Source organism: Meleagris gallopavo, chromosome Z, assembly GCF_905368555.1.
Source record: "Meleagris gallopavo chromosome Z, MGAL_WU_HG_1.1, whole genome shotgun sequence".
NCBI classification, from domain to species: Eukaryota; Metazoa; Chordata; class Aves; order Galliformes; family Phasianidae; genus Meleagris; species Meleagris gallopavo.
The window spans coordinates 38525036-38541283 of NC_139435.1; the positions used below are offsets into that span (position 1 = coordinate 38525036).

Genomic DNA, 16248 nt, shown 5'->3' on the forward strand with positions numbered 1-16248 from the left:
GATCACCCAGGCGTCTGCTGGAAAAGCAACACAGTGAGCTGCAATCAATCCAAGAGAATTCTGGAGTGCAAAGAGGATAACTACCTGGTCCAGATATTAGACAGATCAATCAGAGGAGAAGTGTTACTGGACCTGATGCTCACCAAGGCAGAGGAGTTTATTAAAGAAGTTAATTTTGAAGTCAGTCTGGGCTGTAGCAACTATGCCGTATTTGAGTTTGTGATCTCAAGGTATATGGTATGGCCTGACAAATGCAGATTCAGAACCCTGAGCTTCAAGAGACTGCAATTCTGACTGTATAAGAAATTATTGAATGAGATCCCCTAGAACACTGTCTTTAGGGATAAATGAGTGGAGTAGAGCTGGCAGACCTTAAAGATGCTTTTTTGAGAGCACAACAGCTCTCCATTCAGCAGCATAATAAATCAAGCAGATGAGGCATGTCTGAGCAATGTCTGGTTGTTAAACTGTAGAATAAGAGGGAAATATGCAGGCAGTGGAAGCAAGAATGTGCTGCCTGAAAATAATACATGGATGCTGTCAGGACATTCAGGGATGGGATGGGGGAATCCAAGGACAGATGGAAGTGCATTTGGCAAGGGGTATGAAAAATAAAATGAAATTCTAGTCTCATTGGTCAAAAGAGAGTGGTCAAAAAAAGGTTACTCCATTTAATAAATGAAATGGGAGAACTGACAGCAATGGACATGGAGAAGGCTGATGTACTTTGCAAATTCTTTGCCTCAGTCTTCACTGACAGTCAGGATTCCCACATTTCTCATGGCCCTGAAACTTTGGGTGGGAATTGGAGGAGAAAGTTCAAGACTAACTACATCATGAAACTGAACCTGTACAAGGGTATGAGCCCAGACAACATGCATCCTAGGATTCTGAAGAAACTGGCTGATGTAATTGACAAAACACCTCTCCATTGTATTTGAAAAGTTATGGATGTGTCACGGTTTTGTGTTTTTTGGTTTTCAGTATTCCACATCATAACATCATGTAGTGCACTGGGAGTTAAAGTGTTAATGCTCCAATTCCTGGTACCTATCCCTATACATTACGGAAGTCATGGGATCCGGCCCTTCCAGGTGGGGCCTTGCAGTGGGTGCTGGAGGCTGCTTTCCTAGCCGTTCCAAGCTTTTCAGGTTTGACTCGGTCTCAGGAACTCTCTATCTTATTTGATTTATTAGTCTCAATTTCAATTAGGTCGCATTATATTGTGTTATCTTGCGTTCCGATATCATAGTTAGTGAAATAAGTTTTCCTCCATAGATCACTGCTGCTAGTTTTTTTCTTCCTTGAGCCCAGCTCCTATCTCCCTATCCCTTTTCCCTTTCCCTTCCCATTTTGTGGGGCCGGGGTGGCCCAGGAGCCTACTGCCCCCCTATCATGGGCATAGATTGATCAAGTTAACTCTGTGACAGAATGGCAGGATAATTTTCTGGTGACTAAAAAAGGGAAACATCTCTTTCATTTTTAAGAAAGGGACAAAGAAAAACCTGGAGAACTACAGGTCAGTGAGCTTCAAGGTCTGCCTGAGAAGATCCTCCTGGAATCTATCTTAAGGCACATACAAGATGAAGAGGTAATCTGAGACAGCCACCATGGCTTCACCAAAGGCAGACTGTGCCTGACCATTCTGATGGTCTTCATTGATGGAGATATGGCATTAGCAAACATAAGAAAGTCAATCGATGCGATCTACCTAGATTTTTGCAAGGTCTTTAATAAGGTATTGCACTGTGATCTTATCTCTACATTGAAGAGGTATGGATTTGGAAGCTGGATCATTCAACAGAGAAGGCGTTAGTTAAATGGTCACAGCTGGATTGTTGAGGTCATTGGCTCTATATCCAGGTGCAGGCCAATTATGAATGGTGTCACTCAGGTGCCCATCTTGGGACTGGTGCTCTTCAACATTTTTATCAATGACATAGACAGTGAGATCGAGTGCATTCTCAGCAAGTTTGAAGATGACAACAAGCTGAGTAGCACATTTGATACAGTAGAAAGAAAGGATGTCATACAAAGCCTGAAAGTGGGCCCGTGAAATCCTAATGAAATTCAAGAAGGCCTAGTGCAAGATGTTACTCTTGGATCAGGGCAATCCCAGATATGTGTACAGACTGGGAGAAGACTTCATTGACAGTAGTGCTGCTGAGAAGGACTTGGGGGTCCTAGTGAATAAAAAGTTGTACGTGACCCAGTATCCTGGATTGCTTCAAAGGAGGGGTTGTCCAGCAGAGCAAGAGAATCATAAAATCATAGAATCATCAAGTTTGGAACAGACCTCCAAGATCATCCAGTCCAGCTGTCCATCTACCACCAATATTTCTCCACTAAATCACATCCCTTAGAATAACATCTAAAAGTTTCTGGAACACCTCCAGGAACAGTGACTCAACTAACTCCCTGAAAAGCCCGTTCCAGCACCTGATCACCCTTTTAAAGACATTTTTCCTAATTTCCAACCTGAATCTCCCCCGTTACAACTTGAGGCCATTCCATCTTGTCTGATCACTAGTTACTCAGGAGAAGAGGCCTACTCCCACCATGCCATCACCTCCTTTCCAATAGTTGTACAGAGTGATAAGGTCTCCTCTGAGCCTCCTTTTCAACAAACTAATTAACTCCAGTTCCCTGCTCTTCATAAGGCCTGTGCTCCATAACCCTCACCAGCTTTGTTGCCCTTCTCTGGACACACTCCAGAGCCTCAATGTTTCTTGTATTGAGGGGTCCAAAAGTGAACAGAGCACCAGAGGTGAGTACAGGGTGACGATTACTTTCCTGTTCCTGCTGGCAACATTATTTCTGATACAAGCCAGGATGCCATTGGCCTTCTTTGCCACCTGGACACACTGCTAGCTCATGTTCAGCTGAGAACTGAACAAATGTCCCCAGGTCCATTTCCTCTACACAGTCTTCCAGTCACTCTGCCTCAGGCCTATTGCATTTCTTATGGTTGTTGTGGACAAAATGCAGAAACTAACATACTTGGTCTTGTTAAATTTCATTCCATTGGCCTCAGCTTAGCTATCGAGCCTGTCCAGATCCTTCTGTAGGGCCTTCCTACCATCAAGTAGATTGACACTTCCTCTCAGCTTGGTGTCATCTGCAAACTTACTGAGAGTGCACTCTACCCTCTCATCCAGTCATCACTATAGATATTAAACAGGTCAGGCCCAGAACAGGACAGCTGCAGTAGAGCAAGGACTGGGTGTGCTGCAGGAACAGTGAGGCAAGTTAGGTGCAGTGTCCCATTCTGCATCCAAAAGAGATGACTATTTAATTCTACCTGCCATTGTAAGGTCTTATCCAGAGTTTTGCACCCAGACCTGTGGCCCCCAGCACAAGAAAGATATGAAGTGTTGTAGCAGGCCCAGAAGACATTCATGAAGATGTTCAGAGGGCTGGAACACCTTTTTCTATGATTATAGGCTGAGGGAGCTGGGCTTGATCAGCATGGAGAAGAGAAGGATCCAGAAAGACCTCATTGTAGAATTCCAGTTCTTAAAAGAGATTGTAACCAGGAGGGAGGCAGACTGAAAAGTGGACAGACTAAAAACATGGTGATAAGGCAGTGGAACAAGTTGGCCTGGTAAGCTGTGGATGCCCCAACCCTGGAGGTTTCAAGACCAGGTGACATGATATCACCTGATTAAGTGGTTGGCAACTCTGCTTAAAGCAAAGGTCTTGAAACTAGATAAAAGGTTTCTTCCAACCCAGGCTGCTCTGTGATTCTCTGATTCTGGGACTTTCTTTATGTTCTTCATTTAAGAACCAACTTCTCCTCTTGCAATGCAATCTCTCTTAAAAATATTATCCATAGATTTTCTTAATTTGTAGTCTTGTTCCCCTTTTTCTATGACTTTTCACTACAGGCGGTAGAAGATTTCATTAAGAAAAAGACTATGGAGTTGTAGATTTGGGGCGTGGAAAAAAAAAAATCTAGTTCAGATTTTGTTCTGTTCCTGTTACTGGAGTGATTTTCATTCTTGAAGCTCATCTGTTTTGTCTACAGCATTCATATCCATGATAATTGGAAATATAGCTGTGATATATGATATGAATGTTAACAAATCATACTGGATAACACATGGAGGAGAACAAAGCATGTGTAATTAGAGATTTTAGTACTGTGATATTGGTAAACTGATTACTTCTCTTTTTAATAGCAATGTTTATATCTGCATGACTAAAATAACACAAACTGATTTGAAATGAAAATATGAAAAAATGAAAGAGTTAATGCTAAAGATGAGTGAATAAGTAATTTCTTGTATAAATTGAATTGTATAAATTGAATGCTAGCAACATAGTAGTAAGCAAACATTTTCTCTCATTCCTGTGATCTACTCTGTGAAGTCTCAGAACTGTGATGGAGTTCAGGTGTAATGTATTTATTTATACATTACCTCTCCTCTACTGCTATGTATTTTCATAGAACTAAGTATGTGTAGAGTTTTACGATGATTTACAAACCTGGCAAATTCAATATTACAGCCATGGTGTTCCAATATTGTGTGCCCATCTGGAACTGGTATGAGAAGATTACTGTGAAGTCTGAAAATTATTGCTCATAACTATGCATAGTCAACTAGCAATTTCTATTTCAAAAGATTCTGAGTGAACATAAGTTCCTGGTCATGAATGACTGAGATGAACTCTTTAATTTCCATTCAATCAGATCCTAGCAGGAGGACAACTCCCAAGGTTCAATACTTCCTTGGAGATGAGAAACAAAATCTAGTGTACCCTCAGATAAGTACACATACAAGGACAGAGAAAAGGAAAGTAAGAAGGGATTATGAATTCCTGACAAACACAGTCTCAACTTTTTCCTCACTGAGATAGTCTCATGTGTAAATTCTCTAGAACAGAGGAAATTATTCCATGCGAGGCTGGAATTTAAGTTCCATTCAAATTTTCTCTTTGTTGATCTTAATTCTCTACAGACTTACAAGGATGTGGCAGGACAGGAGAAATAATACCTGAACCTTACATATACCTATTTCAATTTGTAACTCTACACAAAAGCAGTGACTTTCACGAGCCATGTTTTCATGGCTCCTAGTAATTTCACTGTTTCATATTTCTTGACTCTTACAGCTTTGGATGGTCTCTGATGGCTTAAGACTTCAAGTTGTGTTATAGAATCAGCAGCGGTCTTAGACATTTGACTGTAAGTGTAAGTTCTTCAAAATAAAATGTGAACATGTATAATGTTTTTTTTTTTTAAAGTTTAAGATTTGCACATGGGTGAAACACAGATATGTGAAATATCAGTTCCTTGCAAAGTTCCCATCACTGATATAAATTCGTAATAAAAACCATAAACACTTACTTAGGAGTGTAATGCAGTATTATATCTTGTTTAATTTAGAAAAGTAGCAACTTGTGATTTCTAATTTTAGATCTTAATCATTTCACAAGATTTTACATTTATATTTTCATACACTAAATGCATAGCTTTCACATTTTTTCACTGGAAAGAGACATCTTTAAAAATGTTTCTTGTCCGACTGTTTGGAGCAATCATTCAACTTAATTGCAGTGGGAAAGTTTGATATCAAGCTTGCTTACTATGTTTCTGACTTTGTAACTGGCCGGTGTGTAGTCTTAGTCAAGTGACCTTTCCGTCTTTACTCAACTTTCCCAAGCTATGAATTGTTATCAGTTTCTTCTGATGTTATGAACTGATAAGGATTAAAAAAAGCAATGGCACTCATTTTTAACTGTGCTACCAGTGAACAAATCTAAGTTGAATTGTGATAATTCTTAGTCTTTCTCCCCAGTTCCATAATCATCTTCTTGTCTACCAGGGGCATGAATTTTTTTATGCTTTTCTGGATATTCTGGATAGTTTAGAATCTGTAGGAGATTCTCATATCTTTCAAAGAATTATATATATTTTTTTCAGCCTAGCATAATAACTTGGGTTAAAGACCATAACACAAGTTATCAATTTCTTTTGGAAATACTAGTAATATGGTTGAGAGACAAAATTGGACTCAAGAATGAAATGCTTAGAAAATTATTATAAAAACAGTACTCTCTAGGAGGAGTTATTGAAATTATATATATTTTATATATATTATACTTATATTTCCTCAGCATAAATGAAGAAGATAAAATTAAGGAATAATAAAGCAAAATTGCCTCAAAAATATTACAAATCAATGAGCTGATCCTGTCATATGTTTTTAGATATTTCTTATGATGACAGAGTAGATTAATCAGGATTGTAAAACTGACACTTTTCCTGAACCTGTTTTCTGCATAAAAAAATCTTAAAACCTAATTCCTGGGGCACGTCTGCTGGCATCAATTGTACAAATAAGGTCTGTAGGCCAGTTCTGCAAAAGGAAAATGAAAGTATTTCACTGAAAGTGGCAGTTTTAACAAACTTTAGAGGTTAGCCTTGGTTCTGGTTAGTATACTACTCATGTCTTTATCAGTCTATTTAATTACTCAGGTGAACACACACAGAAAAGCAAAACTAAGGAAAAAGAAAAAAATAAAGGATGCAAACATTAATAATTCATAAATATTAAGAGGTTTCTGGGTGACTACTTTTTCTAGGTGCTGAAAGTCTGCTAAGAACTGAGTCCTGATACCTCCCAGTTTACTCTAGAAGCTCAGAGAGACTGCCCAAGAATGATAATGTTAAGTGGCTAGCTACCAAAACATGTTGTAGATTTTCATCCCCTCAAGCACTTGCTCATGTTTCCTTGGATTAGTATAAAGTAGGATGTTTTGTGAAATGAATAACTGACAGTTTTTATATTTGAATTTCACAAACATCTTGCAGACCACAAAGAACTCCAAATTCAGCCATAATCCTCTGTTACAAAGTAAATCAGAATTTCTGAACAGATTCCAGATGCCAATTATGGTGTTAATGAGAATATACAACCTCTTTCTCTGTCTCAGCTAGATCAGTGGCGATGCTACTCTTGACAGGCTAACCTGTCTTAAAGTTTTCTGGGGAAAGAAAGGGGAGTGTATTAAAATTTTTATTACTGATATTCCAATTGAAGGCTGAAGGTAATAACACTTTTCAGATTTTTTTTTTTTCTTTTTTTTTTTTTCTGGGAAGCAGTAATAGTGAATGTTACAGCTGTTGCCTGACAACGAATTGATTTTAGTCAGTATTTATGAAGAATCAAAATGTGAGATTTTAGCAATTAAGATGGTTTAGTGAAATACTCCAGTGACAAGCTGGTAATAGTGGAAAATGACGCAGTTTAATAGTAACTCCTCCACTCAAACAGGATAAAATAGGTGCAAGTGGGAAATTATAGGACAGGGTCTTTGCTTCATCAAGGCTTGAATTCCACTGTTTCATTTCAAAAATAAGTATAATTCCAGGTGCAATCCAGTCTGTCACACTGGAAACTTAATTTCTGGATAGTTTGAATCTGGTATTCACCTACTTCTGATGAGCAGACTGTGCAGGTAGGCAGGACCCTTTCATGGATGGTGAGGCAGCACAAAGACATTGTGATTGGTGGGGAAGACCTGAAGTCTTCTTTTTGAATCCATGGCTAAATCTTTGATATGCTTTGATCAGCAGACTTTTACTGAGGCAAGTTCACTAACAGCAGAGCACTTTTGAATGGCAACTGTGCTTTCAAGCAAAAGCTTACTGTATTTGATAAATGGCAGTAGATTAAACTGGTATAGTATTATACTCTTTATTATACTGTATAGTTCCTCCATAAGATTAGTAAACCAGCTTTTTGGTGTTGGAAAGATCTCCATGGCATCATGTTAATGAGATGAGAAATATGATACCATTTCCTATGGGATACACAGGAATTTTGCAGGCAGGGCTTCAGGGAAAATTTTAGTGCTCAGTTCAACGTTACTTTCAAATAATTGTCAATGTGAGTTTTGTAAGCCATCTTGATTTCCAGAGACTTACAATGGTACAATCTTATTCTGATGATAAGCTCATGGATGTGTATCTTATGTTAAATATATATACTAGTAGAAATGTGGAGATGAGAAAATAAATATTAAAAATTATAAAAGGGAAAATTATACATACATGATATCAGATCCTACTCTACGCATAGTGCCCCCCCTTTTTTTTTTCTTCTATGAGGGCACAAGCACCCACACGATTATAAACAACAAAGCATATGTTAAGAGATTTCTTGGTCTTCTTACTTTTGGGAAACTACTTCTATACTGTTACCTGCTATCTGGCTGAGTATGTGTGCCTTTGTCTACTGAGGATGCAAAGTAAAATGGCTCATTTTAAAACATCACAAGTTTTTTTTTTTCTAGGAAGTGTTGCACTCGTGGGCTTTTGTCCAGATGGGGGATATTAACCACCCAGATATCTGCTGGGACAGAGGCAAAGCAAGTGGCAGACAATCCAGGAGATTCCTGGAGTCTGTTGAGGATAACTTTCTAGTCCAGGTATTAGATGGATCAACCCGAGGTGAAGCCTTACTGGATCTGGTGCTCACTAATGCAGAGAGGAGCATTAGAGAGGTTGAGGTTGGATAAGATTGGATAAGATTGTATACAACAAATTTGCTGATATTTTATTGATGAAATTAGAATTACAATTTTTTAAAGAAGAAAAAGTATTCATCTGCTTCTTAGTGTTTTGCAAATTATATCCATAATTATGCATTTTCATTTTGCCTAGGAAAATCTGACTGGGTCAGTTGCTAACTACAGGCATTACAGGATGTAGCACTGGAAACTATTTTTGTCTTTTCTAGAGAAGAGAACTGAGAAGACCTCAAAGACATTTTAATTTTACTGTTTGGTTTCTGAACTGATTCTTTCAGACAAAAAGCTATAAAACAAAATTAACAAGAACAATAACGACAACAAATAAACAATCCCTAAAATCCCCAAACAAAGAGAAAGCAAAAGCCCTGGATAAAACAATATTGTACAAAAATTGCAGCTAAAATATTTTAACTAAGTGCACATCAACCACAGATTGTTTATAAGGGAATAGTTCACAGATCCATAGTAGCTCTACAATGCTGACCTAAGGGCTGGAGAACCTCTCCTATAAAGAAAAGTTGAGGGAGCTGGTCTTGTTCAGTCTGGAGAATAGAAGGCTCTGGCAAGACCTTCTTCTGGCCTTCCAGTATGTAAAGGGAGCTTATAGGCAGAAAGGAAATGAACTTTTTATGCAGAGAAGGAGTGGTAGGACAAGGGGCAATGATTTTAACCTAAAAGAAGGGAGAATTAGACTGGATATAAGGAAAAAGTTCTTAATAATGGGGGTGGTATGGTACTGCAATATGTTACCCAGGGGAGCTACGGATGCTTCATCCCTGGAGGCGTCCAAGACCAGGTCGGATGAGGCTACTGGCAGTCTGATCTGGTGGGTGACAACCCTGCCCATGGCAGAATGGTTGGAACTAAATAGTCTTCAAGGTTCCTTCTAACCCCAGCTATTCCAATCCAAGAGATTCTGTGATTCTATGATTCCATGATTCTATGATTCCAGCAAAAAGTCTGTTCACATAGATGTTCATTCTCTAATGATAGAGATGGCCTTGTACATCTGTACTTGCTTGAAAGGGTATGATGGATTCCTCCAACATGTAGAATGGATTTCTCAGTGGTAGAACAATAATAGTAACTGCTATCTATTTTTGTTGCAAAGAGGATCTTGATTTTTAATATTTAGGTGTCCAAAATTATTGATCTTTTGCTATTACTTGATCATTTTAGTCATAGGGCATCTGATCCATCATGTTTCTTTATCTACACAGTCATGGCATTTAAAACAAAATGCCAGAACACATTTTCACAAGGAAGAGGTGGAAGTGGAGGAAAAAAGGGATGTCATGGTTAAAGGCTACTTTTCATAAAGAGAAGAGACTGGAGAAGCTATTCCCTAAGGTAAAATGCTCAGGAACTGCAGAGATACGGAGGGGTGGAAGTATCAGAATGAAGGAATGGTACAAACTGTGTCATAGTGGTGAACTGCAGCAGAGAACAGTGGCCCCATCCTCCATCCTGAGTTTATATTATTAAGAGGACTATCTGTCACTGAATCTACACTGGGGTGGTTTATCTTTGAAAGCCTTTCAGAAACAGCATTTTCTAGGCTATATAACAATCTTTATCTAAGCAGAAAAATAAATAGCTAAGAAGCCTTTTCTCCTTTCTTAATGTTCTGAAGGAAGTCTCTTCCATGAAAAGTGAAAAATGAGTCAGAATTTCCTGCTCTATTACAGCTTAAAAAGAAGAGTTTTGCTGTGTGGTTTTCTGCAGATGGAAACAGCTACAGTGGAAGGAACTTTTCCTGAAAACTAACTGGAAATTACTAGCAGCTGCTCAGCTGCTGCTGATGTTAACTGAAACACTGTGTTTAATTTCTTGCCCACAGCATTGAAAAAAGTCCTTTAGTGTGAATAGGGTCATAAAAGTTTCATATGGAATTTTCAGCAGTAAAAATGCCTATCCTTGTCACATGTACTAAACCTTAGCCCTTTTATCTCCATTTATTCTTCAAATGGAGAGAGTTAGGATGCCAAAAGCCTTTTGCTTGATTTATACATCAGGCCATGAGCATCTCTTGGCCAGTGCTGCAGACTTATTCCAGTACAGCTCCTAAACATGCTGAAAGCATGCCTTTAAGCTTTCCATCTTTTAAAGAGACTCGTCTTACAAACAGGGATTTGTCCAATGGCCTCTCTACTACCTGCTGTATTTTTCCTGCTCACAAAGCATTTCATTGGCCCTCTAAGCTCTCAAACTTGGAAAGATTGATGGCTTCTTTTGAAGGAAGTGTTTTGTATGACTTCTGTTCTACTGAACAGATTCACTTTCTTATCTCATTCTTTAACTACTTTTATTCTGCACAACTAAATGTTGCATGTGGTACATGTGGGTTATGCCTAACTAGAAAAGCAAACCTGTTACTAGCACAGTGCAGAGCCCAAGCTAGTACTTTAACAGCTTTGTCTGTGTTAGAGTTAGATTTTCAAAGCCAAAGCTTATGTGGCCTCAGCCCTAGCATCTGCAGATATCTTCAGACAAGTTGCTTTAACTATGTACAAGGTCCTGCATCTGGGTCAGGCAATCTCAAGCAGATACAAGGTGGGCAAAGAATGGACTGAGAACAACACTGCAGAGAAGGAGAAAGACTTGGGCTGTTGGTTGATGAGAAGCTCTATAGCTCCAGTCTTGGGTACCCAACACAAGATGGACATGGACCTAATAGAGTGGGTCCAAAGAAGGTCTACAACACTGATCAGAAGGCTGTAACATTTCTACTACAAAGAAAAGTTGAGGGAACTGGACTTGTTTAGCCTGATGAAGATTCTGGGGAAAACCTTACTGTGGCCCTTCAGTACCTAAAGGAGTCTACAAGAAGGCTGGAAAAGGGTAATCAGGTAATGTTTAAGGCAAGATTGGATGCGGCCCTGGGCAACTTGAACTACTGGTTGGCAGTGCTGTCTGTGGCAAGGGGTTTGAAACTGGTTGGTCTTTAAGATTTCATCCAACCCAAAATACTCTGTGATTTTATGATTCTATTTATGAATACATTTTCATGGGATATAAAAAGATGCTTTTGGGGACATATAACATCACACTGAATTTTACTCATAAGATGGGACAACTGCTTTCTTTAAAGTTTAATTGTGATGCCTGTCTCTTGAAATAAATGTAATTTTTGAAGAACATACACTGAAACCAAATCTTCTCACATCCTGTTACACCACTGGGGCAACAATGTGCTTTATACATTGCATAAAGAATATATTTTAGAGAAAGAGACCTACCACACATATTCAGTGTATATTATTGTCACATCCAAGCCAGAGACAAAAATGAAATCTCCTTGTACCAACCTTTCAGAAAGGTAATAGTAAATAAGTTATGTTTTTAACTTTTATTATTATTAACTTTATAAAGCTGATGGGGTATGTTACAGAATTTGAAAATTTTGGAAGTAATATAAAATTTATTTCCTTTACCTCAGGAATCCTCTATTTTATTTTAATTTGCTACTGTATCTTATTTCTTTTTATAATTTATTTTTGTTGTTGTTGCTGTTGTTAGTTTGATGGGCTCGGCTGCATGAAATCTCCAGGGTGTGAGTTGGACAGAACTGCTATAGCATAGAAATTTTGGTTGCCTGTAAAATAACTTGATTACTCCAGAAAACAGTCTATTAACAGAGTGTAAAGGAATGAAAATAAATTAAAAAATAATCCTGGACAATATCACGGACAGTGGGCAATGCAAGTACCACAGGCTAGTACACCAGCAAACTTCATCCTGAGATTCCTGCTATGCTGCAATTAGGGAGCTGTGCTGAAGGCAGTGCAGCTTAAGAAGGTGTCCCACAAGGTCTACCTCTGGAACACCATGAGGATGGCATTCTGCGGTAGTAGAGGGAGACTGGAGGAAGTTGTAGATGTGAATACTGCCATATCTGCTTCCTCTGGAAATCAGTAAGCAAGCCTGGAAGTGCTCCTGCAGGAGCAAGAAACCCTGATTAACTGGGGGTATATTTTCAAGCCAGTTTTCATGCTCTCTGCCACAGATCTCCCCGAAAATTCTATCCATTTTTTTTCTTCTTTTTTTCTTCTAACAGAAAATTAATTAGAAAGTTAACTTTTAACTCTACCTCTAGCTAATGCTTTTAAGAAACATCTGAGCACAGTCAGTGAGGTTCCCCTTTAACTGTAAGTAAATTCTTGGATTTCCTGTAGAAGATAAAGCAGCCCGGAACTTCTGTTCCCTCTGAAAAATGAGTAAAATTATCTTGGAGAAGTGCTCAGCTTACTGTAAGACTGAAGCTTAAACTAAAATTGTATTTTGGCCCTCAACAATTCTGTAAACATAGTTTTTCTACAAGTTTCTTTCCTTCTGTCTTTCATTTCACTTTCAATACTACAGCTCCTAAGCATTTTCATTCAGCTTACCCATAACACTGTTTCCTTTTTCCCTTCTTTTGTGGCTCTTTCTTAAGTGTCACTGAGATACTTGTCTACCTCACTTTACATTCCAACTTGTTTTGTTCCCTGTACTATGAATTTTGATGGGCAGGAATATGTGGGTGTTATGTTCAAATGCCGTTGGTCTAATTTCCTTTTTATTTGGAAAACTTTTCTTTTAACAAATAGAGGAGATCAAACAGACTTAAGCTTTATCAAACAGAGTTTATGGTATGAGTAACATTAGGAAGAAGTCACTACTACGTGGAATTGATAATGAAGTGGAGTATATGAATAACCATTAGTGAAAAAAGTGTTCCTTTTATAGCAGATTTCCCCACTCTGAGATGACAGCTTTTTCCTCTCTTGTGAATATGAAGTGCCAGATTATGAATTCAATAGCTGCCTCTTTTTCAAGGCACTGCTTATGAATCTGCCCTGCCCTGTCACTGCACGTTATTAGCATTAAACACACATGCAGCAGCATAAATTTACAGGACGAATGTTCTATCTGAAAAGCTAATGGTCAAAATGAGATATGAGAAATTCACAGCAAAACACAGGACAACAGTTCAGAAAAGACAGTATGTAAGGATTATTATTCATGATTTGAATTAAGGAGCAAAAACTGCACAAAGAGGTACGTGCTAGGAAGAATTCTTAAAGGAAGAGAAAGGGCATTAATAGCTAGAAAAGGAAAAGTGCTTCATACACTGGACTGGAATGGATTTGGAGATAGCAGATCAAAGGCTCCCATTGGTGAATTTGTAGGCAGGTTTATCTCTGCGTGATGCTGATCCTCACTTCTTCAACTACACTTCTGCATGTTGTTGTCTGCATTTTGTCTATTTTAGTGCATCATCTGAAAAACTGAATTGACAGGGATCATCTTATGCTGCAAATTATCAGTATCTGTAGATCATGTTTCTTTGGATAGCATTTATGAATGATCTTCATTTTAAAAAACAAGCTATGAAGAGATGGCATGGTCTATTATGGAAGTGATGATTATTTTTCAGTTTAACTCTATTTGCCAGAAGAACATCTTTACCTTGTATAGCTAAGTCAGGTGGCAAAAGTACTTAGTCTGGATATGAGGAATCATATTTGTACTATATTTTGTCTCAGTGACCTCTTGGCCCTTTTTTTTCTCAGTGACCATTTGTGGTTTTGACTTTGAGGGTCATGGTCCTTAAATTTTGCTGGTGATGGTAGATTGAGAATCACAGAATTACATAATTGCATGTTTGCAAGGGACATCTAAAGATCATTGTCTCGCTCCGATTTATAGGAGGGAGATGAGGTTCTTTTATTATTATATACCCGGCGTGAGATTAAGAAACAACGGTTCAAATGTTGGTCCGACCAATTTATTATAATCCCAATCAGGGAGACGGGGAAGGGAAGGAGGGCGATAGAAAAGAGAGGAAAGAAGCAAGAATTGCGTAAAGCGGGGATAGTCACCACCAGGATCCAGCAGCGATCCCGTTGCACGACGTTTCGATGGTCCGAGGTAGATACAGCAGGGGGGGAGAGAGAAGCAGCGTGGCCGGCCTTGGGCAGCAAGCAGGTGGCAGAAGGAAGTCGCGGAGCCGATCCACGAGGAAGCGGCAGGACTCAGGTAGCAGGCCCAGGGGAGTCCGCCAGCACGCAGGAATTCCGTGGTGAGGGATCTAATGACAGACACCTACCCTCATGGTCTTCGGTTCCTCTTTTATCCTCCTTTTTCTCCTGCCTACGTGACATCCCTGGGCGCTTGAGCAAGAGTCATGTGAGTATCCCCCGAGATGGCCATCATCCTGAGATAAGTCCACACAAAAGACCGCTTCACAGCTATTTAGCTGCAGCTTATCTTCCTCTCCTTGCCCCTGGCCTTGTCCATCAAAGTTCTCCAGACAAAGGATTTCACCACCTTTGCCCAGGACTTGCCTGGACTTGTTCATCTATGTCCTTCAGACAAAGGATTTCACCACCTTCGCCCAGGACTTGCCTGGACTTGTATAAGTCCATCTGTGTCCCCAGCAAGCTTTGAGACACTGATGTTAGCAGAATAATATCTTACAATCACCAAGATCAACCCCCTGATAAAGCAGATTCCCTACAATAAGTCACATAGATAGATGTCCAAAAGGTTCTTGAATATCTCCAAGGAAAGAGAGTCCACAATTTTTCTAGGGTAGCCTGTTCTAGTGCTCTGTCACTGTCACTGTAAAGAAGTTCATCTGCGTATTTTTATGGAACTTCCTAGGTTTTGGACATTGCTCCTTGTACTGTCACTACACATCACTGAAAAGAGTCCGGCCTCATCTGATTGCCTCTTTAAGTATTTATAAAGATTAATCATATCTCCTTTTGGTCTTCACTTCTCTAGGCTGAACAGACCCAGATTACTCAGACTTTCCTCATAAGGGATATGCTCCAGGCCCTTTATCCTTGGTCACCCTCCTCTGGACTCCTTCTAGGACATCCTTGTCTTTTTTGATCTGGGCACAGTATTCTAAATGTGGACAGTATGGCAGAGTTGAGGGGGAACATCATCTCGCTTGACCTGCTGGCCACGCTCTTTTTAATGCACCCCTGTGTGGGAATCAAATGTTGTTTCTGCATTAGAATTGGATAATATATATATTTTTATTTCATGATCTCCACTGTCATAGTTCTTTCTGGGAGTCTTTCTGCTTTACTTGGGGAAGATCTCTGATAGTTTACATCACTTATCGTCTAGATAACCCTTCTCAGGGACGCACGCTCTGTATATAGGTGTATATAGGTGTATATATGTATATTTTGTCATACACACTGCAAGAATATCCAGCACCAGATCAAACCAGAGAACAAGTGATGGCATGCCCGAGGAAGCACCTGAAGAGACATCGGAAGGCCTGACATCATCTCCCACCACGGTGATCCTTGTTTAACGAAGACTTGGAAGCAAATCACCATATCAATACGACAAGAAGAGCCCTGAGACATCTTGGAAACGACAGGATGGCGACTGACTGACACCAGATAACAAAACAAATTAACAAGTAAATAACAAATGTAAATCCTCTGATAAGATTGTGAACCTGGAGTACCCAGCCAGTGGGGAAACAGGGGAGAGGGGGGAGGCAAGGGGGAGAAAATAGGGTATAAAGGCTGTCATGTTGTGTCCATAGGTGCGCTCCTGCTTGCGGGACGCCCGCCATTGCAATCGCGAATAAAATCTGCTTTTATCAGTCCTGACAAAATTATTTGGATATTTCCAACACCTGGAAACCATAGGCCTTTTATGCCATAAAGGCATACTGCTGTCTCATGGACAATC

The 16248-nt window shown here is 39.3% G+C and overlaps 1 long non-coding RNA gene across 1 annotated transcript in view; it reads right to left on the reverse strand.

Annotated features, from left to right (window-relative positions):
* The window catches only part of LOC146542219 (uncharacterized), a 51054-nt gene extending 36056 nt beyond the window's left edge, over window positions 1-14998 (reverse strand). Inside the window, exon 1 of the long non-coding RNA XR_014880401.1 lies at window positions 14633-14998. This is a non-coding gene — a long non-coding RNA (uncharacterized LOC146542219). The remainder of the gene's footprint in view (window positions 1-14632) is intronic.
* Window positions 14999-16248: the final 1250 nt, after the last annotated feature.